Raw genomic sequence first — 24,975 nt, 5'->3', positions numbered from 1 at the left:
TGTGCGCACTGTCCGCCGGTCAGCCAAACTTCGGCTTACACCGGCTGCGCTCCGCCTGCGCTGACAGTAGACCTGGTTTCAGCTGGCAAGCTTTTAGTGCACCTTTGGCGAAGCCTTTTGGCACGAAACTGTCACTGCGCCAAGCTGGATCTGTCGACACCTCCCCCTGCTGCGCTGCCACACCCATCTCAGCGCACCTCGGTCTACCAAACTACCAAACTGAGCGCGCCTCGGGTTGCGCTGCTCGAAACTAGCTCTGCGCAGGGTTCGCCACCCTGCGCCACCTCTGCTGCGCGGGGAAACTAGAGTCCTAAAACTTCACCTGAGCCTCCCTCGGCATATGGGTGAGTAGATAATGGCTGAATTTTCATTTTGGGGTGCACTATCCTTTTAATCATGCAAGGAGACGATACGATTTACAGCAGCTAGTTTAGATGCAAAGTCTCTCAAGGCATGATCAAGCTGGGTACACCTGCAAGTGGATATAACATTAAAGTGGCAGTAAGACACATTGTTGGTAACATATATGTATGCCTAAAACTCCTTTTGTGTGTGTGTGTGTGTGTGTGTGTGTGTGTGTGCGCGCTTCATACCTATAGTGACTAGGGCACCTTACAGTGTGCACTTGGGCCTATCATAAATACCTTACACCATTGCCAAACCAAGTTAGGATGAGAATGCATTGCTAGGGCCAGTGCTTGGCTTGTCCGCTATGGGCTACTGTAAAAACATGGTGGTGCAACACAGGGATCTCCATGGACGAGGACCTGTTCCCTGTGTAGGTATAAATGGTTAATTCAACAATTCTTATTTTCTGGTGATTATACACTAAAGAAAACATATTTATTATATTATTTTCCATGTCTGCCAGTATATCCCCCTAAATCCTACACACTGGACCTAAAAGAGACTCCAATTCAGAAAAAAACAGTTTTACAGAGGAGGTAAGGATTTCTTTTTTTTTTAAAGATATTTTTTTGGGCATTTTTAAGCCTTTAATTGATAGGACAGACAAATGTGAAAGGGGGAGAGAGAGAGGGAGTGACATGCAGCAAAGGGCCACAGGCTGGATTCGAACCTGGGCCACTGCGGCAACAGCCTTGTACATGGGGTGCCTGCTCTACCACTAAGCCACCGACACCCCAGAGGTAGGGGTTTCTATTTACTCATTCAGTACTTGAGCTCTGAGCATCAGTCAGCCTCTTGTGGCCTGTAGTTTATCTGTCTCACTGTACATTAGGTAGATTTACAGCTGCATCTAAATGAAAACTCTAAATGCAAACTAAGACAACAAGCCTGAATCTTCACATATAAATTGTATGCGACATAAATATTGATGTATTATTATAACCTTGCACCTTACTGTTACATTTATCAAAATGTTATCTCAAGTCACAATATGCCTACAGCAAACTGTTTTCATTAGAGATCTAACAGATTTAACAGCACCCTCTTGTGGTCTTGCAAATGATGCCATCTCCAGAGACAGCAGAACACAGCACTGTATGGCAGCTGAAAGGGCAGATGTTTATGTTCAGGAGCAAAGTCTGAAGGAGGCTGATGAAGTTGTTATATCCCCGGAAAAAAAACATAATTATGATGATATGCTGCGCTGACAGTGATATATGCTGGTGCACAAGGAGTTACAGTGAGTTTGTGTGTTGGCCTGTCTAAGACATTTTAAAGAATGATACTCAAACTAAACTACTCACAAGTTTACATATTCCTATATAATGTGTTTCAGGCTGATCTATCAGTTTTTTTTTTATGCATATTTTGTAATAATCACATCCTTAAACCTGAGTGAAAACCAAGAACCAAAGTGTAAAATATAACAAAATCATTTTAAAGGGCCAGTGTGTAAAATGGGTTGAAAACAGTGACATCAGTGGTCAAATTCTAAATTGCAGGGCTCACTCGCTCACCCCTCCCGCTGGGTAAATGACGGTGGCCTCGTAGGGACAAAAAGCCTTGCGCACGAGTTTTTCAGGAGTAGGTCTATCTAGCGACGAGATGAATATTTATTTAAAAATCTAAACCATGTTACGATATTGTAATGAATCCGTTACGAGCAGGAGACCAGAGTAGCATTCGGGAAAAAAGCCAGTTTATTTGAGCACTCCAAAAACTCTGGTAACACTCCAGGGGGTAAAAGACTCTTCTAGCGTAACAGACACACTTCATACACACATACTCGTTTACCATGCCGAGTGGGCACTCCCTCCCTCTCTGCTCAATCTCCAGCCCGCACACTGACTGACAGCGTAGCCGGTAAACAGAGCTCAGCTGTTTATTTAGCCTAGCAATATCTCTGGACTATAGTAGCTGCAATGGACGACTTTGAACGCGATTTTGAAGAGTTTCTTGTAGCGGACACAGATCCAGAGCCATACCTTTTTGAGCCGGAGCATACAGATGAGGAACTCCATGTGTTTGATGCGGAGCGGGCGAGAAGAGAGGCTGAATGCACAGAATGGGATTTGGTGCTACCATCGCTGGGGAGATATATCATCAGGAGGAAAAGCGCCGCAGAGAGTGCATCACAAGGAGTGAAGTTGCATCTTCTTTTCCTCGCAGATGACGGTTCGGGTTCATTCTCTCCTGTTGCGTGGTAAGTGTGGTCCATTCGCAAACTTTATGACTAAAAAAACTTTTCACTACTCTCTATCGACGAACTACTAACACTCTCTGCTGTTTCCTCCTCCTTCTTCCTTCCTCCCGCTGTCTTCGTTGGTTCATTTATACACTCGAAACGCGTTCTCTGGCTGGCTGGATTGTCCGCTCGGTCTGCTGTACATACATGGCGGCGCAAGATGGCGACCTCTCTAAAGCAAGGCCCTTGCTATTAATATATATATAAAAGCATAATTATAAGGCTACGAAAACCAAACCAATTTTATTTTATAGCGATTATACATACAACATATTAATGGGTAGAATATTCAGATTCAGATTCAGATTGACAATAAACCATGCCAAATATTACACACTGGCCCTTTAAAGCTAGATTAAAGTGAAAAAGTTAAATTCAACAAAACAGTGGAAATGTAACAGGTGTCAGACTGAGATCCCATAAACAGATTAGGTAGGGGGAAACACGGTGGGACAAGGATGAAAGTTACAATGGTGAATGTGGGATGGGTGGGCAATAGGGGTGGTGGATGGGTCCAACAAACACAGACAGCCAAACCCTGTTCTTTTTTCCTAAACCTAACCATGTGCATTTGTTGCCTAAATCTAACCATGTGCATTTGTTGTTGAAGGAAAAAAAATGTCAGTATGCAGTGTTGTACCGACTTAGTGTGTTTATTTTAAAAGAGACTGTATGTAAACATTACATTTCCTGTGAAAATGGAAGTGTATTTTGAGAGAAGACAATGTATTTAACAGGCAGAACTTGACACGGTGTCCCAGAATGTCAACAACCAACGGTCCCATGGTATGTCTTATGTGGACATGAAAAGTCCATGACCAAGCACATGACCTGACCTCCTCAGTCTCATTCTTGTAAATGCAAACCTAAAGAACACCTTGAGGGAATTCAATTAGGCACAAATGTTCACTTGGACTGAAGAATAGACTGAAAAGAATTTTGTGGTTAAAGGTCAAAGCTCAAAGTTTGTTGTGCCTGGTATGTATTAATTTGATTTTGTTAAAAGGTTAGTTTCAATTCATTTAATTAATTTACTAAATATCAGGTTTTTGTGTTTCTTCTTTTAGTGGCCCTCTGTAACTGTTTGGCCCGCGCCCGCTACCACCACTCCCTGGGCTACGCTGCTGTTTTGGCTGTTTGGGGCGGACTCAGTTTTGGTCTGGAGCGGCTGATCGCAGCCTGGGCCTGCTCTATTTCAGAGGTCTGGCTGTTTCATGGGCTGTTCTGGGGCCTGCATGATTGCCCACACCTAGTGACCATGAAGCAAATGTTTTAAGCCATTATCTATTCAATTGTTTTCTTTGATTGTGTTATGAAGAAATTAGTTTAGTAATTTTCCTTTGTAGTTCGGTTTCATTTATTATGTTAAATTGGTTCAGTTATTTATATTTTCGTGTATTTAGTTTCAGTTATTGTAGCTTTTGAATCAGTTTATTAAACCGTATTGCTTTCTTTGATTTCTTTAGTTATGTTTACTTAATTTAAGTAAACATTTATTTAGTCCACACCAGTTTTGTTTATCTCTTGGGCATGTTTTATTAACCTTTGTTCTGTTTTCTTTCTGTCAGGTGCTGTGGGCTGACGGTGGTAGTTTAACCCCTGGTGGTGGTGTGTTTTTTTCAAAAAACGGTGCAGCACTTGACAAGAGCTTGTCAATGGCGTCAAGGTCGCAGTGACCTTGCAGTCACAAGATTCTTGTGAACGTAATATCTAAAGAATCGTTTGACGGAATTTCTTCAAATTTGGCACAAATGTACACTTGAACTCAGCAATGAACTGATTAAATTTTGTTGGTCATAGCTTGTCTTATTTTTGTGAATGTGACATCTCAAGAACACCTTTCTTCAAATTTGGCACAAATGTTCACTTGGACTAAAGAATAAACTGCTTAGAATTTTGTGGTGGATGGTGAAACCTCAAGGTCAGTGACCTCACAAAATATGTTTTGGGCCATGACTCAAGAGTTCATATGCTAATTAAGCCAAAACTTCACACAAATGTCTAATAGGTAGGGTTGCATGATAATATCAGTACATCATCGTTATCTGCCAATATTGGCCAGATCAAAATTGGCCAACATGCTTTTTCTTATTTTTCACAATAAATGAATATTATATAAATTGAAATGCATTCCATGTCATGTCTCCATCTGTTGGTGGGCCATCAAGATTAGAGTGTGCATGCATAATATGATCTTAATTTCACTACAGAAGAGACTTGATGATCACTAAAATACAGTAGAAAAAAAGGGGATATATCTAGGTATAGGTTATCAGTCAAATAAGTTAGCTATCGGCATATAGGATATTGGCAAAAAAATCCAATATCGTCATCGTGCATCCCTACTAACACAACAAAATAATGAAATGATGACATCTTACATCCAAAACGTCAGGTCAGTCTCACTGTGACATCATAATGTTCTGCATAAAACACTTTTCTGGCTATTACTCAGTGTCATGTCATATCTAGGCAACAGAAGGGGAGACATTTGGTCAGATACTGGCCAATTGCTGACGCTCATCTTGGGTGACCACCTTGAAACCGGCTGATTGTATAGATCTTCTGTACTGTTGTGGGGACAATCGGTGCGAAGCATCCATGTTTTCACAGACATGGATGTGAACTGTAAGAGAAACTTGACTGGTGCACGATGGCACTATATACTGTTTTTTTTTATTTTCCTATGTTATTTCTTCAACACACAGATTCTTAACATCAAAAATAAAGCAAAATATTCAGGCTAGTTACAATCTCTGTTTTTGCTTTCAGATAAAACACATATTTTCCATTTTTTACTAGAATAATCCTGAGTTCAATCAGTGTACTACTGCATTTATAAATCCTCATTCAGTCCATTAACTAAGCCACTATCTCAAAAAGAAAACATTACTGTGAGAATTTTAGATCCTCACATTTCTTTATGCAATCTCACTTCTAGTGCAAATAAAACAACTAGTGCATTGTTAGTAATGACACTTTCACAGTTCAGGAAGAATGTGTGAACTGAAGACTTGCAACAACCAACTTTTCAAAGTGCTCATAATCCTTGAAAATCTACACATGAAACTGTGACACCAATAATGTATATTTACTTGAAACGGGCTGTTGTAGCATGAAAAATAATATTTAGTCCCGAAATGAAATGTATCAGATCCAAGATCTTAGACATGCTTGAATCTTACTTTAATAACAGCAAAAAATTTACAGCCAGCGCCATCTTGGGTCACCTGTGACACTAAGGAAAACCATGCTCCTGTTCTTGTCTCCAAAATCATATAAATGAACAAATTGCCCTCACAAGATCGATCTATCATTCAGTGTAAATGTTAAGCAACATGTGAATATTAAGCTACAAGTTTTAAAACTTGACAAGCCTGTAAAAACAGGAAAAAAAAAGACACAGGCGGCAGGTGCTTCTACCCAGTGCTCAACATCATGAGTAAACAGTGAAAGTCCATGGGAGAAGCAAAGCACCACATTGCCTCCTGTTGGCTGAATTGCCCAAAGTGTATTTAAAAAAAAAAAAACAACAACACTGTAATCTTACCAAGAAGCAATAATTGACCATTATGGCTCATATTAGGATAATCATATCACAAAAATAACATTCCCAAAAACAAAACAGAACAAATAAAACACAATTACATAACATGTGACCATACATTTTGTGTGTGTCACAGACAAAGGCTTAGCGAATAAATCATGACACACAATTTATATTCATGGAGTACACACAAAATACGGCCTGACATTGGCTTACGCCACTTGCCATGTAAAAGTTTAAAAACAAACTTGTATGTATGTAACCTTTATTTAAACTCGTGAGTACACTGAGGCAAGCCTCATTTACAGTGTTGATGAGCAAGATAAACAACAACAGAGATAAATGAAATACATGTCAATATACAACAAAAGACCATAAAATGCATAATCAAATCAGTGAAAACAAGTGCAAGCAGAGGAGAGAGAGTTAGTAATTAATGATTTAAAATGACCAAGGGGAACAGGTGAGTTTAACCTTAAGGTTTTCTGGAGATTGTTCCAAGCATATGGGGCATAAACAGAAAAGGCAGACCTTCCCAGCTCGGTACGGACTCTTGGAGTTATTAATTGTAACCAATTACTAGAGTGGGTATATGAGTGTTAGTGGACCAAACAAGCAATGAAGAAATGTAATCAGGAAGTCTGCCAATGAGGGCCTTGTAAATGAATATGAGCATGTGGGAATCACGTATTTGAGCTAAGGAGGACCACCCAACTAAATCATACAGAGAGCAGTGATGTGTGGAATAAGGAGCTCCACTGATAAACCTAAGGGCAGAGTGGTAAATGGTATCTAAAGTTTTAAGCGCAGAGGCGGGGGCATGAGTATAAATGAGATCGCCATAACCTAAAACAGACATAAAAACAGCTTCAACTATTCTTTTCCTACATGACATGAGAAAATTTGGTTTATTTCTGTAGGAAACCAATTTTCTGTCCAAGTTTTTGGGCAAGATTGTCGATATGGAAACTAAATGAAAACTTATTATCGATCCAAATACCAAGATATTTGTAGACAGAAACTCTTTAAATATAAGAGCCATGTATAGTGGAGATATGAAAATTATGGCATGTATTACTAGCGTTGGAGAACAGCACCCATTTGTTTTTTTCTGCATGCAGTACAAGCTTAAGTTCAATAAATGCTGCCTGTAGGGCGTTGAATGAAGCTTGTAGGTTTTTTATAGCTAATTCAGGGGAGTTTGCAACGCAGAATGAAATTGTATCATCTGTGTACAAATGGGCACTACAGTTTGATAAAAAAATGAAAATACATTGTCAACATAAATTGTGAAAAGGACAGGGCCAAAAACTGAACCCTGGGGCACACCTTTAGTAATACTCAAGCGATTTGATTGTATAGGACCAAGTAAAACTGACTGCTGCTAATCTGATAGATAGTTTTTGAACCAGGTGCAAGCCATGGAGCCAAAGCCAATCTTATTTAAAATTTCAAGGAGCAATGTGTGATCTACTGTGTCGAAAGCTTTAGAGAGGTCAACGAACATGGCGGCACAATGATTTTTCTTATCTAGGGCATTTACAATATTGCTCACAACTAAGGTGGTAGCAGTGAGAGTACTGTGCTGTGGCCTAAAACCAGACTGATGAATTTAAAATCGAAATTAGTAGATAGGAATATCTTAAAGGGATAGTTCGCCATTTTGGCAAATTCGCCTATTGCCATAATCCCTATAGTCATATGAGTAGGTACATTACCTTTAATTGTCAGTGCCTGTTGTTCTGAGATCGGTGGGGCAGAGCTGCCTGCTGCTTAGCGCACAGAATGGAGGTGAATGATACAGCCCCTTCTCTCCCTCAAAACTAATCAAATACACCATCAAATGACTCTAAAACACTCTTGTGGACAACTTGTAGCTTACACATTCACCACGCTATGAAATAATAATGTAATATTACGAGACAGAGTTGTTTTGAAGCCAAATGCACAGCCGGAACTACATCCCAGACATACAGTACTTACTGGGCCGAGTGATTTCAAACAGCGTATGTTTAGTGCAGTTACTCCCGTCATCAAAACAAAGTTTGTTGAGAAGAAGCCAGAATATACAGAGGAAGAGTTACAGATTTAAGCTGAAGGTTTATTGAGGACTCCAGCAGTTTGGCCAGGCAGGATAATTTGGAAATGGGTCTAAAATTATTTGGATCACAAGTATCACCGCCCTTATGAAAGGGGACTACAGTAGCTACTTTCCAAATACTGGGAATGACACATGATGAAATGGAGAGATTGAATATATGGATTATGTGAGTAGCGATCATATCAGCAAAAAGGCAGAGAAAGTAAGGATCTAACTTATCAGCACCAGTTGCTTTCTTAGGATCAATTGTACGAAGGGACCTCAGTACAAAATCTACATCAACAGGCTGTAAGTTGAATTGAGAATAATGAGAGGGATGTGGGCAGAAGGAAGGTTCATTAACCAGAGATTGGGTTGTTACAGCTGGAGAAGAATGTCTAGCCTCACGATCAAAAAGGTGTCCAGCAGCAGCAAAATGTTGGTTAAATGCATCACAGATTTCAGTCTGGACCTTAAGGATGCAGTCATTAAATTTGAGCTGCTTAGGGACAGGAATAAAAGAATTGTTAATGCTTTTTACTGCTTTCCAGAGTTTCTTGGGATCTGAGCAGGAGCTGGAAACCAAACTGATATAATAATCAGACTTGGCTTTATGAACTAGAGTAGCACATTTGTCACGCCATTGTCTGAAAGCAGCCCAGTCACACATGGCGTTACTGCTTCTTGCTAAAGACCAGGCTTTGTTACATTCAATGAATAAATCTGCTAGCTCCGCAGTGAACCAAGGACTGGATATCATAAGGAATATCATAAGTCCGATGTATGTCACTATGAGAGAGGTCACTTTGGAAAGCTTGCTCATTGAAATTTCTAAAATTTCTTTTAAAAATGATTTTATGAGGGGTTCTTTTTATGTGACATAACCTGACACAGGCAATGGGACAATGATCACTAATCCCCAGATTAAAGACACCAGCAGAGGAGATTCTATCAGGTCGATTTGAAAAAATCAGGTCAATAATTGTGGATTTAGATGGGTTTTTCAAATTGGGACGTGTTGGTTCATTGATCAACTGGGAAAAATTTAAACTAGCAGAAATCTGCTTTAAATGGTTAGATGAAGAGTCTGACCAATCTGAATTCAAGTCTCCTAAAATGATGGACTCGGAATTACAGTGCAAGGAAATTAATTCTGCAAGATGATCAAAGGAAGCAGCATCAGCAGAAGGGGGTCTATATACTCCAGCCACAATGATGGTATTGTGGGGTCCGAGTTGGAGCCTGGTGAAAATGGCGACACCACCACCGTGACCAGCTCTATCTATTCTAAAAATATTATAACCATTGATGGAAATATCAGAATCTGGGACAGAATTTTTGAGCCAAGTTTCAGTGAGGACTAAGACGTCAGGATCGGATTAGGCAATTAATAAGTTAACGTGGTCTAACATGATGGCTGAGAAGACTACGAATGTTCCAGTGAATTATCCCTAAGCCTTTTCTGAATTTAAATGACTGAAACTGAGGAGGCAACAACATCAGATAAACCAACATCAGAACCAAAGATGTGGGAACTGGAATGGCTGGCGGGACAGCAGGGGGTGGCAATGGGCTGAAGTGGAATATTTTTAAATTACCTGGAGGGAAACTGACCCTCCCTCATCACTAAGAGCCACAAAAAAACCTTGGTGTAATCCTGGACTCAGAATTAAATTTCCACAGCTACATCAAATCAGTCACTTCATCTGCCTATTACCATTTAAAAACATTGCTAAAGTCAGAGGAATAATGTCAAAAAAAAAAAAAAAAAAAAAGAAGAAGCTGCTTGGCAACTGCCAACTTGCCATGCCACGCCACGCCAGAGATGGACCTTCTCTGGAGTAGGTCCAAAAGCCGGGCTGCCCGCCCTCAAGCCGATAGCAGTGACGTCTCGCCGACCACAGCCAACCCCAACAATACCAACAACCCCCGTTCTCCCACCCAAACAAGCGTGTTTGTTCAATAGACCCTTCTCTGTATGTTGCGTGACACTACTAACCCCTGCCAGCAGAAGACCAGAAAGAAAGGTGCATTATTTTACTTTTTCATGTTCACTATCAGCTGTATTAGAAGATGCGTGAAGTTGCTGCTTGAAAACTCAACATTTCCTTATTTTGCTGCTTCACAATAAAAGTTTATTTCATTTCATTTATTTATTTAAAAGGACATTGCACATTAATCAACATCTCTGTAAATCTGCCAGTGTTAGCCATTGGGCTAATTTTCAACTGCAGTCCTTTGGCAAGGTGTTTTGTTAACCATTATGACTAGTTGTAAAAAAAAAAAAAAAAAAGAAAAAAGAAAAAAAAAGTCAGAATTGTTTAAAAATCTTACAAACAAGCAGACAGAGACAACTTCAGCAGATTATAAAACACACAACAATGTAAAATACACACATAGTAAAAGCAGAAGACAGTAACTCCTAACAGACAAGGCAGAAGACAACACCATAAAGCAACATTCACTCTGGCCACAGGCAAAGGACAGTATTGGATCAGCAGAGGCAGACAGTATATGCAGTTATACATAACAAAATAAAGGAGGACTTTTATTGTGAAGAATCTGTAGGACATGAAATGTGTTATTACTGAATTAAGGCCAAAACACACCAGTGGCGTACGACACGCTTCAAAACCTGGATGTGTGCTCAGATGGATTCAGCTTCTCCTCTCCCTCATCTTCCTCTGATGACCATAGTTCAATTCAATACTTATTTTAGGAAATAAATCCATATTTTTGGTTGTGTGACAGTGGATGAATTAATTAGCCTACAACCTAACTGCTGACCTAACTGACACTAACCGTCAGTTTTGATTTGATTGTTGATTGCAATCAGCTGTGAGGCGGAGTGATACATACACAGTGAAATAACCGTGATGTTATACTCCAATATCATCACGGTTTTACTGTCTCTCGACCAATCAGATTGCAGGGCCAGAACTAACTGTTGTATAATGTGCATTGACGTGTCGTGCCACGGCACTTCTCGCTATTGTTCTATTTTCCAGTGTTGCAGCCCTTGAAAAAGCGCTTTTTTTTTTCAGAGAAAGCCTATTTAGTACTTCCCAGTTCCCGTAGTCACAGCTCTGTTGAAGAGGCAAAGAAGAAGAACTTTGGCGCCATGTATCGTCATATGACAATTACCAACTCACATTGGTACCGTTTATCTGGTCGTCGTGGTCATCCTGCGTTGTGTGTTTTCTTTCTCTTCCTGCGTCTTCTTACTCGTCTTTTGTTCTAATTGACAGTTGGCAACCAGCTAGTCACATTACCAGAATGTGCAATAGAATTCCGGTTGATGCCCCACAGCACGACGCTCTCTGTCTGTGTTGGGGGCGGCACGCCGGTGTGTTTTGGCCTTTAAGGGAACTTTGTTAGCAGCTTCTCCTCAGTAAAGGCAAGTCTAATAATGCCGCAAGGAGGAAAAGTGGAAGCAAAAACAGCCACACAGATGTTTGATGACGAGCTGCAGACAACAGGCCTTTGCAAACTACTCACTTCCAACAGGTAAACTTCTTTCACCTGCCCTGCTGTGTGATGGAAAAACAAAAATAACAAAAATAACAGTGGACTTCAGTCGTGGATCAGCCTGTTGCTTTTAAACATCATCACACAAGTCAAGCCACCATCAGTTCAAGACACATCGTCAAGTTGGTAGGCCTGTTGTAATGGACACACCACAGCAAAGAATAGTGCTGGCCACAACCAATTGATAAAACATGTAAAGCATTTTACTGCCTACATGAAAAGATCTCAGCCTCCTTAAGAAGTACAGCCAGCTCAGGCCCTTTTTGTAGACAGCCTCTATGTTTGCTGACCACTCCAACCTGCTGTCCAGTGCAACACCTAAATACTTGTATCTGTCCACATTCTCCACATCGCTCCTATTTATGTGGACTGGACAAGATGTGAACTTGATCCTCCTATAGTTCACCACCATCTCCTTTGTTTTAGCTACATTGAGCTGCAGCTTGTTCTCCTCACTCGACCTAACAAAGCTGTCGATCAGGCCCCTGTACTCCTTATCATGTCCACCCTCCACACACCCGACAATGGCCGTGTCATCAGAAAATTTCTGGATGTGACATGAGTCTGTGTTGTAATTGAAGTCAGATGTGTAGGTGGTAAAGAGGAAAGGGAAGAGCGCTGTTCCCTGGCGGGGCTCCGATGTTACTCACCAGACGTTCAGACACGCAGCTCTGCAGCCTAACAAACTGCGGTCTGCCTGTCAAGTAATCCCCAATCCATGTGACCAGAGGAGCCGCCACCTTCATGGTTTCCAGTTTGGTCTTTAACAGATCAGGCTGAATTGTGTTAAAGGCACTTGTGAAATCAAAAAACATGATCCTCACTGAGGGGCAGGGTCTGTCCAGGAAGGAGTAGGCCCTCTGCGGCATGTATATAACTGCGTCATCTACACCTACATGGGGCTGGTACGCAAATTGCAGTGGGTGAAGTGATGCGCGCACCTTTGGTCTGAGGCATGCTAGGACCAGTCTCTCAATAACCTTCTTAATATGAGAGGTCAGTGCAATGGGCCTATAGTCACTAGGGGCAACAGGATGCAGCTTCTTGGGAACCAATCCCTGCTGTGCTGGACTAACAGTCCAAACCAAACCAAAGCAAGCCAAGCAAAGCCAAGGCAAGCCAAGCTAAGCCAAGCCAAGCCAAGCCAAGCCAAGCCAAGCCATGCTAAGCCAAGCCATGCTAAGCCAAGCCAAGCCAAGCCAGTTCATGAGTGTCAAAAAAGGGTAATATAAAACTAGATTTTAAATAATTTCAAATAATCTTTGTTTTTGCACATCGCACTTCTACTATTTTTAATGGTGATTTTTTTTAAATTGTAAACCATTTAACAACTAATTTTACCTTTCATATTTTTTTCTCTTTACTATTTTAATGTGAATGTGTATCCTTTATCATGTTTTATATATTATTGCCCTGTAAAGCACTTTGAAGTGCCCTGGTGTATGAAATGTGCTATACAAATGCCTTGCCTAATCCAGCAGTGTTATTTGTGTTTGTGCTAGTGAGCCTTTTACATAAGCACTTTTCAACTGTAAAAATGAAACGGCAACCCAATTCTTACATTAAATTGAGTAACATAAGGGGGGCAGGTTTAAGGGGGGGATTTATGAGCACACACTTACTGATCATCATTTGAAGAGCTCTACATTTCTTTTTTTATGGTTTCAACTCACAACTCCAGCCAACACTGCTTGGTGTCAGTGTTTTGCAGGCTATCAGACGTGAAGGGGTGAGCTGCCCTTTATGACACACTTGACAGCTGATGGAATGTGATGTCTTAGGCCTACTATTATTTACAGTATATATTTACCCTACAGTATGCACACACTTATAGAATGCATGTATACTCAAAAAATTAACAGAAATATATTTTGCTCATCTGTGAAAAAGTATTATACATGTAATATTGGCTCTAAAGTTGAGCCAGTTTACCCCATTGTCCTCCACTGGTCAGTTGGGGATAATGGTGCTTCGTGTGTGACTATCTTGCATCATTTTAACTATAGTTTACATTTTTGTGTCTTTAACACTAGAAACATGGGAGCTGTTGGTTTGAATGCTATTTTTGTGTTGTCTGGGTATGTTTTCAGTGACAAAACACCATGATGCAACTGGAAGCATTCCATATAGACTCATTAATCATTTTTACACCTTTGAAAACCTGGCTTGATATTCAGGGAGTAAACAGAACGCATTCCCTTGACTATGAGGAAGGCTAACTCCGATATCTTGTTTGTGTCTTGTTTCTCCTTAAATTGGACTCTGTGGGCGTATTATGTCATTATTCAGATCATTAAGTGGCCAGATATTGGTTTTGCTCCATTAGTTTTGTTGTTATTAGAAAACAATAAGGCCCCAGTTGGGAGAGGTGAGATGATGCAGGCAGGAAGCATGTACGTGTGTGTAAGTGTGTTTGTGTGACAAAGGAAGCCCAGGGACCAACAGCCACATCACACATTCACACCTCTAATTGAGGGCTGTTGCATCACATCATCTAATGGGTGACATAATAATGAAGACTCATAAGTCATCATTTGGATCAACATACATTTAACTTTGAATTTTAAAAGAATGCAAACAGATTAATACAAATGCAAGGAACAAGAATAGAGTGAAAAGAAGTCATTGAAAAAAACACATTTCAAGAATGGACTTATTTCACCCGCCTTTACCTCTCAAATCAGTTTGCTCATGATTATTTTGTTCAGTTCAAAGATTCATAGTCACTGACTTTCTGCTTCCTTCATTTTTCCTGAGCTAGCTGGCATCACTGATCACACCCACATCAGCACACACATCAATAAGCACTCCCATCACTGTTCATAATACTAAAGTGAGCTTCCTGAGTGTTTTCTTTTCTGTTTTTCAAACAGTTTGGGTCAGTTCATTACAAAACAAGACTTTAAAACAACAGCATAATATAGTAACCCTAAGGCAATGCTTTCCTGTAGGCCGAAGGCAGAAGTTAGCATCATACTGGGTCCCTCATTAAAAATCTGATGTTTTTTTTTCCTATTGTATTTTGGATTATTGCCAAAAATAAGATCTGTAGCAAACAAATGTTGATAATATAACAAGATAATCGGTAACACTAAATATTAAGGTATTGTAATAAGTGTTAATTAATGCTTAATAAGCACCAATTAACCAGTTAATGAGCACTTATAAGACAGAATAAGATGTTTATTACCATTAATAAGACTATATAAGTGTTAATTATAGCACAATTAACATAGTAATTATTGCATATAGGAGCATTATAAGCAATAGAAACTTGATAACAGTTTATAAAGCTATCCTAAACATTAATTAATAAGATGTCTATTTACATTAATTATGAGGGTTCATTTATAAGGGTTAATTATAGAACAATGACCACATTTATTACTAGTTTATAAGACACTATAAGACCCTATCAGATTGAATTAATAAGGTGTTATTAATAGTTAATAATGATCCTTTGCAGCTACCGGATCTAAAGTGGGAACAGTGTTGTATAAAGGTTAATAAATTATTAATATGCTCTCAGGGCTTGAAACTAACGGTGTCCCGATGTCCTGGGGACTATAAAAATTGCTACTGGGACACAAAGATGATGTGTCTGGGACAATTCCAGGGGTACGTCCCAAGTCCTTTAAAATTACTGCTAACCACCTGACCTAGCCAACTAACCTAACTGGTTAGTCCCTCCCACTTAGGAAAACATGCAAGGAGTCAGGAGTTAGGACTGAGGAGCGAGGATTGCTGATTAAGAGACATGAGACGGCCTTACTCTGAAGCGTCACGTAAAACGACGTCCTTTTCTGATGACGGCGGCACTGCTGGATCTGCTGCATAACGGAACCAGCGTTTGGCGTACATCCCAAGTCACATTATATTCGTTGATCAAAGCCATAACTACAAGACATATTTCATTCTCACCCTCTCACACATATACATTCTCCTTACACATAGATATATTTTCACTCTCATATTTATACATATTCACTCACACATTTATACATTTTTACTCACACATTTATACATTTTCACTCACACATTCATATATTTTCACTCTCATATTTATATATTTGAACACACACATTGATACATTTTTCTCTCATATTCATATATTTTATGTACACATTCATACACTTTGCTCTCATGCACATGCAATCATGTATACATTTAATACTATAAGTAATATATGTATGTAAAAGGAAAATGCATGTATGTTGAAAGAGAATATATGTATGTAAGAGAAGAATGTATGCATGTGTGAGTGAGAGTATAGTGGAAACGGAAGGCAGTCCATTTATCGTCTACATACTCCGGTACAGTAGGTGGCGGTATGCACCTAATAAGCAATGGTTGCAACGCACCATAAAACCACACGAAGAAGAAGAATTTATCGCGCTGTGATTGGCTGAGAAGGATGTTATTGATGTGGGTCTGCTGTGGTGAAACTACAATGTTCTGAAGATGGACTACAAAATGCACATGATGAAAACGTATGCTGTGTTCAACTTGTATGTTTTATAACAGGATAAACTCGCTGCAGGTATTTAATAACCTCAGGCAGATATCTTTTAACATTACAGTGTTTTGTATTTTTTGTTATGATCCTTCCACTGTAGCTCTGCAGGGAAACACTGTACAGGGTAATAAAAAGTGGGAAGCAGTAACTTCATTGATGATTTAAATCTCCAGATATGCCAAGTATATGCGCATTTACGCATGAGGCACAGCAACGTTACTTCATTGATTATCTATCTGTTTTTTTAGATTCAATTTTATTTATATAGTGCCAAATCACAACAAAAGTCATCTCAGGGCACTTTACACATAGAGCAGGTCTAGATAATACTCTTGAATCTATCTATCTATCTATCTATCTATCTATCTATCTATCTATCTATCTATCTATCTATCTATCTATCTATCTATCTAAGCCATAAGCATAGCTGATGCCAATGTTTTGAGATGCAGTAGGGGCAGATAATATAGATATAACAATAAAGGCGAAAAACAAGTAGGTTTCTGGTTTTGCTTTAATTTCTATATCAATTAACCATTTGAAGACGGAAATGGGAAAAGCATGTGGATTTCCGTTTTTTCTCATTCACACGAAAATCGGAAAATTTAAATGATGCATTGTATATTTGTATATTTGTTTATCCTGTTATAAAACAAGTTAAACAAAGCTGTGGACGGAGGGTACACCAATAGTAGCGAAACATTCATAGTTTGCATGTTAGATGGTGATCTCCTTCCTTTCTCGGTCATGTTGATCTTTTTCTTTCCTAATCATTTGAGTTTGTGAATGGTGCGTAAATATTGCTGCTGCAATGACTTATGGGATGGAATTATCTCCTTTCCTATCGCTTAGGAAGGTCTGATGTATCCTGTGCTAAAGGAGATCTGAAAGGAAGCATTGAACCTCCTTTCCTTAGTGTTTAGAGAATTCGAACAGCTCTTATCATGGCGGCCACTAAAATACTTCCGGGTCATTTCACTCAGCTAGGGACCTTCCTAAGCAAAGAAGACTTTCCGACTGCAGCCTACGTGTATGGGTTGAAAAGTAAAGTATATAAGTGAGAGTGAAAATATGTGTATGTAAAAGAAGAGTGAAAATATATGTATTTGAAAGGAGAATGTATGTGTGTGAGAGAGAAAATGTATGCATGTGTAAGGAGAATGTATGTGTGTGAGAGAGAAAATATATGTATGTGAAAGGAGAATGTATGTGTGTGTCGTGGTGGACAAAGGATCCCAATTGTAACAATGCCCTGTATACACACAAAAACACAAAAATGTTCTTGATATTAAAACGGCAAATACATTCCTCTATTATAATTTCCGACCAATGATAATAATAATAATAATAATAATAATAATAATAATAATAATAATAATAACATGATAGTTTGGCTATACTAGATATTTGATATATTCAGTAGATTTACTTTTTTACGACCCTAATTGACTTTACATTGGCATTGTTTCCGTGGTACCGGCACATAATTTCAACCCATTACGTGCTGCCACCATGGAATGAGGTGTTAAGAGGTCGTTGTCATTTCACGTATTTCTGTGAGATCAGGGGTCCGTTTCACAAAACAAGTTCAACAAACTCTGAGTCTAATCCTGAACTCTGAGTTGATCTACTCTGAGATAGGAAACTCTGAGTTTCCGGTTCCAGAACAGCTGATTTGAATCAGTTTAATCAACTCGGAGTAGTTTCACCTGGAGTTAAGCGCGTGCACCACAACTATAAAAAGCCAGCATCAATGGAGCCCCGATTCGACAAGTCACCATGGCAACGGGGAAGAGGAGCGCTGCGTTTTTCACCCCAATAGAATTAGAAATCTTAATGCGCTCATACGGCGAGTTTGCACACGTTTTCAAAAAGAAGTGCAACACCGCTGCAGCTGCAAAAGAGAGGGAGACGGTGTGGGAGAATGCATAAGTTTAAATGTCGTCCTTTGCAATCACAATAATATTACAGGGGAAAACTGCTTGAATGGTAGCCTATTAATTTATTTCATTTAGGTGCAATCCCGCGGGGGAGAAGCGCACTTGGCAGCAGTTTAGGATGAAATATAAAAACATTGTTCAAACAGGTAAGACCTCGGCATAATCTCATGGGGGTACCTGATTTTGATCATGTTTTACATTGTAAAGTAAATATTGAGTGGCTGTTTGACTGTGCAGTTGTTTTATCCCCAACATAATGCTGTTTTCACACACATAAATGTCTTCTCATCTATATCATGTTCTGTTAAATAATTAAGCCTGTTTAAACTAACACAGACTTCTACTCAGCCAACAGAAAGAAGGCAGATGCCCGTAAAACGAGCACACTTTTCTGACCGCCCTGCATACAGTTGCCTTACTCAAGTGCTCAGCATCTCCGACATTGTACAAAAAACTTCCATTTGCAAAGAAACGCAGCGCATTTTTATACAGTCTATGAGCGCAACACACAATATCTGCTGGGATGTGAGAGCATGACTACGATTGGTAATGTTGCAAATGTAAGGACGGATTAGGTTGTGTATGTAGATGATGGACTGTGACGTGAAACGGTACAGCTCAAAAATATAATTGTCTGGAAATGCTAAAACATCTATGCGTGGTCTGATAACCATCTCCCGACGAATATTTAATTCTCTGCGCAGTAATGCTGCTCATTCATCCACGGGATCGTTATCAAAAGGACATGTCATGTTAGTGAAAAAAGTCGACACCTACTGTGCCTAATGGACTTCTAATATACTGACTCTGATTTTCTTAATGATTTTTTTAATGACAGACGGCAGAAGTAGGCTACGGCAAAACTCACCTGCTGACTGAATGAATGAGGAAATCAAATGGAGTGTGTGGCTCTGAAAGAGGGCGGAGACAGAGAGAAACTCGAGGTTCATTGAGAAAAACCTGGTCCCGACCAGGTTAGGTTCATAGAGTCTGTTACTACGGTAACTGACCGAGAGCTTAAGTTACCTCTCTCTCTGAAACAGGCTAGAGTTACCCCTCTTTCTCTGGTTTGAGTTACCTCCCTTTTTGAAACGGAAAACTCAGAGTTTCCCTCATTTCAGGGTTAACAGACTCTGAGTTTTCACTAAACCTGCTTTGTGAAACGGACCCCAGGTTGCAACCTTGGAAGAAATGTTGGCATTGTACATTTCTGCAATCCATTAATTTGTTACATTTGTGCACTATTATTATACCTTGAAACACTAATGTGACCACATGATTCTGTTTAGGCACAAAACCACTTGGTTATGGTTAGGGAAATATCTAAAATACCACGTCTGTCCAACAAAAGCCACTGGAAAAGTGACAATAGGTCACTAAAAATCCCCGACTTTCACTGGCACAAATGCTGCTGGAAACAGGTTTGACAGGTTCCCAAAAAAGCTGTAGGATTGTTGTGTTTACTTACTATCTCTAAAAATTTGGCTTGAGCAATATGCCCAATTTTTCAGCGCACACCCAAACTGACTTTTTTTCCAGCCCAAACTGATAAAAAAAAGATAAAAGAAAAAAAACTTGCCTAATCTGCAGGTTTTCATCCAATCTGGCAACACTACAACTGAACCAAAGTTGCCAAGTGGGAGCAATGAGGTTTGGCTGAAATCAAAGTTCTATTCTGTCTAAATTTTATTGGGTATACGAATGAAAGTGAAGAGCTCTCGCTACTTGCTAAACTTTGTTCATTTGTTCATCTTAAACATCTCATGCAAAGAGGAGGCAGTCTCATTCCTGATTGGACAACTATTGTGGTGATGTGATGGATGTTAAGTACAAAGGTTCTGCACAGTGGGACTTATGAACAAAGAAACTCATCAGCACTTATGCATGGACAATCTTGAGGGTTTAGGTACGATAAAAAACACATTGGTCTCTGTGTTTAAATGACACTGATTTCGTCTTATTATAATAATAATAATAATAATAATAATAATAATAGGAATTGTGCTGAATTTCAGGAACTCTTAAACATGGAACCACAAGTTGCTTTCAACAGCACTGACAGTGAGACTGCCATACATCCCTGCTATGAAATAGATAATTTCAATTACATACTGACAAAGACCCCTTCCATTATATGTGTTTTATTATATATTTTCCTTATGTTATTGTCTGTTATAACAATATTTGGAAACCTTCTTGTTATCATCGCTGTCCTTTATTTCCAACAGCTCCACACTCCTACAAATTACCTTATTCTTTCTCTGGCTGTGGCTGACCTGCTTGTTGGGATCATAGTTTTCCTTTTAGCTTGGCCTTCTCAGTTAGCTCGTGTTTGTATCATGAGGGTTTATTTTGCAAAGTCCGAGGCAGTTTTGATATATCACTGAGCACAACCTCTATTCTGAACCTATGTTGTATCTCTATTGACAGATATTATGCAGTGTGTCAGCCTCTGACATATAACATCAGAATAAACCATCGTGTAATTGTGGTCATGATCCTGCTGAGCTGGGGTTTCTGCTCTAATTGGAATTGGTGTCATAATTGCTGGATTAAACAATGAAAAATGTAATGAAAGATGTTTAATTGATGTTCTCATAGAAAACACTGTTGGACCCATTTTATCATTTTATCTCCCAGTGATCATAATGCTCTGTATCTACCTGAAGATTTTCCTTGTTGCAAAGAGACAGGCACGCAGCATCCAGAACCCAACCTGTCAGAACACAAAGTCTGGAGCTACTGTCGGTAAGATGGAAAGAAAAGCCACCAAAACTCTGGCTATTGTTTTAGGAGTTTTTCTTTTATGTTGGACTCCTTTCTTTCTTTATATAACCTTTCTGCCCCTCATTAATGATTCAGTGCCAATTTCTATGATTGAAACTCTTAACTGGCTTGCACTGTCAAACTCAATGCTCAATCCATTTATTTATGCTTTCTTTTACAGCTGGTTCAGATCAGCTTTCAGAATGATCATTTCTGGGAAAATATTTCAGGGAGATTATACTGATTCAAAACTTTCTTGACGTGTATGAAATAGTGAAGTAGCCTATGATAATGGCCACAATAAAAATGATGATCTTTGCTATGTATTGTACTGAGAATAGCATATTGATGCAAACATAATAAAAATTCTTGAAGAAGCATTGTGTTGCAAGTACATTTTCTAATCAATAATGAGAAATTAGAGTAACTACCATAAACAACAAAATACGGTGGATTTAATAAAGCAGAAATGACATATATCCATCAGACATCCCAGATTAATATAAAAATGGGTTAGGTTTAGGATTAGGGTTATCATTTTAACACTTTGAGGTCAAGATGGCAGTGTCATTAAAAGTACTGGGTGCATTTGTGTGCACCTGTCTTTTTTCTACCTACTTCTCGTTGCACAATATTTACATTAGTGCAATGTAATTGTCTTGTGCAATATTACATTTTTATCCTTTTAAATTTATATAACAATGGTATTTGCACTTGAATGTATGTTTAGTGTGCTGATGAGGATGTCTGAATATTGTGCACCCAAAGCATTTCTTGTTTTGTGTTGTACACTGTACAATGACAATAAAGGCTTTTTCTTCTCTTATCTTCTCTTCTCTTGTATTATGTTCTTCTATTATATATTATCTTAACGTTGAATTCCATTCATGAAGACATCATTTTACTCAAATTTGATATAATAAAAAAACTGCCGTTTAAACCAAGTTACGCCCCTTTCCCACTGCACAAAATACAAAACAAACAAACAAAAACACAAACACCTGCTAACATCTAGCTCTTATATGTAATAGGAACAGTAGTCTCTATATACAGACTCTACATTCAGTGAATGTCTCTGGAAGAAGAGCGGAAGAGCCCTGGGGTCCGTTTCACAAAGCAGGTTTAGTGAAAACTCTGAGTCTGTTAACCCTGAAATGAAGGAAACTCTGGGTTTTCTGTTTCAGAAAGGGAGGGAACTTAAACCAGAGAAAGCGGAGTAACTCCAGCCTGTTTCAGAAAGAGAGGTAACTGAAGCTCAGTGTCAGTTACTATGGCAACTGAATCTGTGAACCTAACCTGGTTGGGAGCAGGTTTTCTTCAATGAACCTCGAGTTTCTAGCTGTCTCCTTCCTCTTACGCCACACACACAGTGTGATTCATTCATTCATTCGTTTAGTGTCGCGCAGGTTTCAGGAAGTTTGATTATATGTCCTCAAGGTAAAGTTCTATCCTAAAGTGTGTTCTAGTTCTAAATCTACTTTTTTGACCATGGCATGTCCGTTCTTGGAGGACCCTGTGGACGAAGAGGCAGTGTTACTGAGGAGGGAGTTACGCATTCGTTGGGAGATTATTCACAGGCCCAGATTTGACGTATTATCATTTCCAGAACATTTTCTTTTTGAACGGGGCATATGGTTGATTCCCAGGTCCCGGGATTTCCCAGGAAATGGTCAGTCCTCTCAGTACCGGGAGAGAGCAACAGGTCTCTTTTTTTCTTTGCCTACACAATTTCGCCGCTATCCAAGTTGGTTTGGTTGAGTAGGCTACAACACGATAACAGTTTTTTGAGCGCATGAGTACAAACATGGTCCCGAAAATATTTTTCGATTGTAGAATAGTGTTTACTTGTTTACATTTGTAAATTATGTCATTTTCTTAAGACATCTAGTGACTAAATGATAGCATAGTTTTCAAGTTTCATGCGATCACGTTTTGAACACTATAGGGATAAGTGACAGGAGAGCGGAGAGGGAGGAATGAAGGCTGAGAGGCGAACTTAACATAGGCTCCGCTTGACTTAAAATGGGACATTGACAGAATATGCCGAAAGTTGGTGTGAACAATACCGGGGGATGATTATTAGGTCTATCCAAATGACCTAAACCTGCAGATGGGAAGCACATCTGTGCGCTGTAGTGCTGAGTCTGACAAATAGCCAATAGCGCGGACATCAGTTCAGGATCTGAGGGTGGAAAGACATCTTATATTATTAGGATTAGGTTTTTATTTCAGAAACAGATCCTGCTTCTCTCATGCTGCCAGGAAAAGACTAGTTGAGGCCACTTTTCTTCCAGTGCTAGACTATGATGATCTGGTCTACATGCATGCCTCTTCCCAGTGCTTGCATCAGTTGGACACTGTGTATCACAGTGCCCTCAGATTTATTGCAGGATGCAGAGCTCTCACTCATCACTGCACCTTGTACGCCAGTGTCCAGAGTCCAGTGGCCTTCACTGACCTCACACAGGTTGACTCACTGGTACATATTTATAAGGCCATCCTAGGGCTGCTTCCTTCCTACCTTTGTAGCTACATCTCTTTTAGAATTAGTACATATTGTTTGTGCTCTAATAGTATTATTCAGCTGTCCGTCCCCAAGGGTCGCACTGAACTGAACAAACATGCTTTCATGTTCTCTGCCCCTGCAGTCTGGAACCAACTGCAATCAAATCAAAATTGCAGCTTGATCAGCTGATCTCAACCAAGGCCTCCAAAAGTGCAGTTAAGGAATTGGAGGCAGGTTTGATTGGAGTCTGCAATTGCTCCCCTGGCTAGATTCCCTGTCCCCTACTGTCTTCTTTATTTTCTGGATATTTGATTCTATGAATTGCTGTGTTTTGTATTGTGTGCTTGTTGACATTGCAGGCTGTACTGAATTGTTGTATTGTTATGCTGTGTGTCTTGTGCAGCTAATGTGGTAATTGTATTGCTGTTGTGTCTGTGCTGGGTGCTCTGCTTGTTGTCGCTGTGCTGGGTTATGTGGTCCTAATGTTTGTATCTTATGCGGTGATCTATGCACTTCTTCAAAGTTGCTCTTCAATGGGCTCCTTTGCAAGAGAGACTGCTGTCTCAACAGGATTATCCCTGGATAAATAAAGGTTAAATAAGTAAATACTGTGGAATAATAGGCTTACATTCCCGTGAAAATGAGACAAGGAAATTATGGCTAGTGTAGTCATTAAGCCCAAATAACGACCATCAGACCCATAATCTTGTATTGCAATATAGGCCTATGAACAAATGCACAGTTAATTTTCATGGATTTTGAATTTAAAGCACATTATTCTGTGAATATTAACCCATGTGATGTGTAGAATAGTAGCCTAACCTACCTGCATTGATACTGTAGTAAAGAGGCTTACAAATCTGAAAGACAGATACGAGGACGTTGTGTTTGCTGTTTCAAATGCCCCGCTGTTGTGTTTCATTTGAACATAGGCCTACCGTCAGTGATGGACTCAGGATGTTTGAAGGGCAGAGGCGAAAAGGAAAAAAGGGCACCTACTGCATGACATGGGGCCACATGGGTGCGCAAGAAGCTAGTGTGTCATATATGGCGAAATAGTCTTCGTCCTTGATTCTTAATTAAGATTATACAGACAATCCAGGCTAAAAGTATGTTTAAAATGTTTATTTTATAAACTAAAGAAAAGACAAGATTTTACACAAAGAAAAATTGAAAATCAGCAATAAACAAAGAAGACAGCATGAGTCTTTGTAGGCTATGCACTGGCTCTCTTGATGCTACTCCTTGTGGAATGGACACCCCTCTGTTTTTGGATAACTTATAACTAGTTGACAAGGCCCAACAGAGGAGCAAAACTCAACAAATCTCGCAGAGTGGTGGTCTATGCTGTGCTTTTGAAGATGAGCGGGATCAGTGGGAAACATTAAGGACGATAGGAGAGGGTACATGTTATTTGTTTTATCCCTTGAATCATTTCT

General features: G+C 39.5%; 1 pseudogene; it reads left to right on the top strand.

The window, feature by feature from the left end:
* Positions 1-20,291: 20,291 nt before the first annotated feature.
* On the top strand, positions 20,292-21,290 carry LOC125896816 (trace amine-associated receptor 1-like; annotated as a pseudogene).
* Positions 21,291-24,975: the final 3,685 nt, after the last annotated feature.

The sequence above is a fragment of the Epinephelus fuscoguttatus genome, linkage group LG11 (assembly GCF_011397635.1).
Source record: "Epinephelus fuscoguttatus linkage group LG11, E.fuscoguttatus.final_Chr_v1".
In the NCBI taxonomy this organism is placed as follows: domain Eukaryota; kingdom Metazoa; phylum Chordata; class Actinopteri; order Perciformes; family Serranidae; genus Epinephelus; species Epinephelus fuscoguttatus.
The sequence above is the reverse complement of the archived record's forward strand: the minus strand, read 5'-3'. Positions and strand labels throughout refer to the sequence as shown.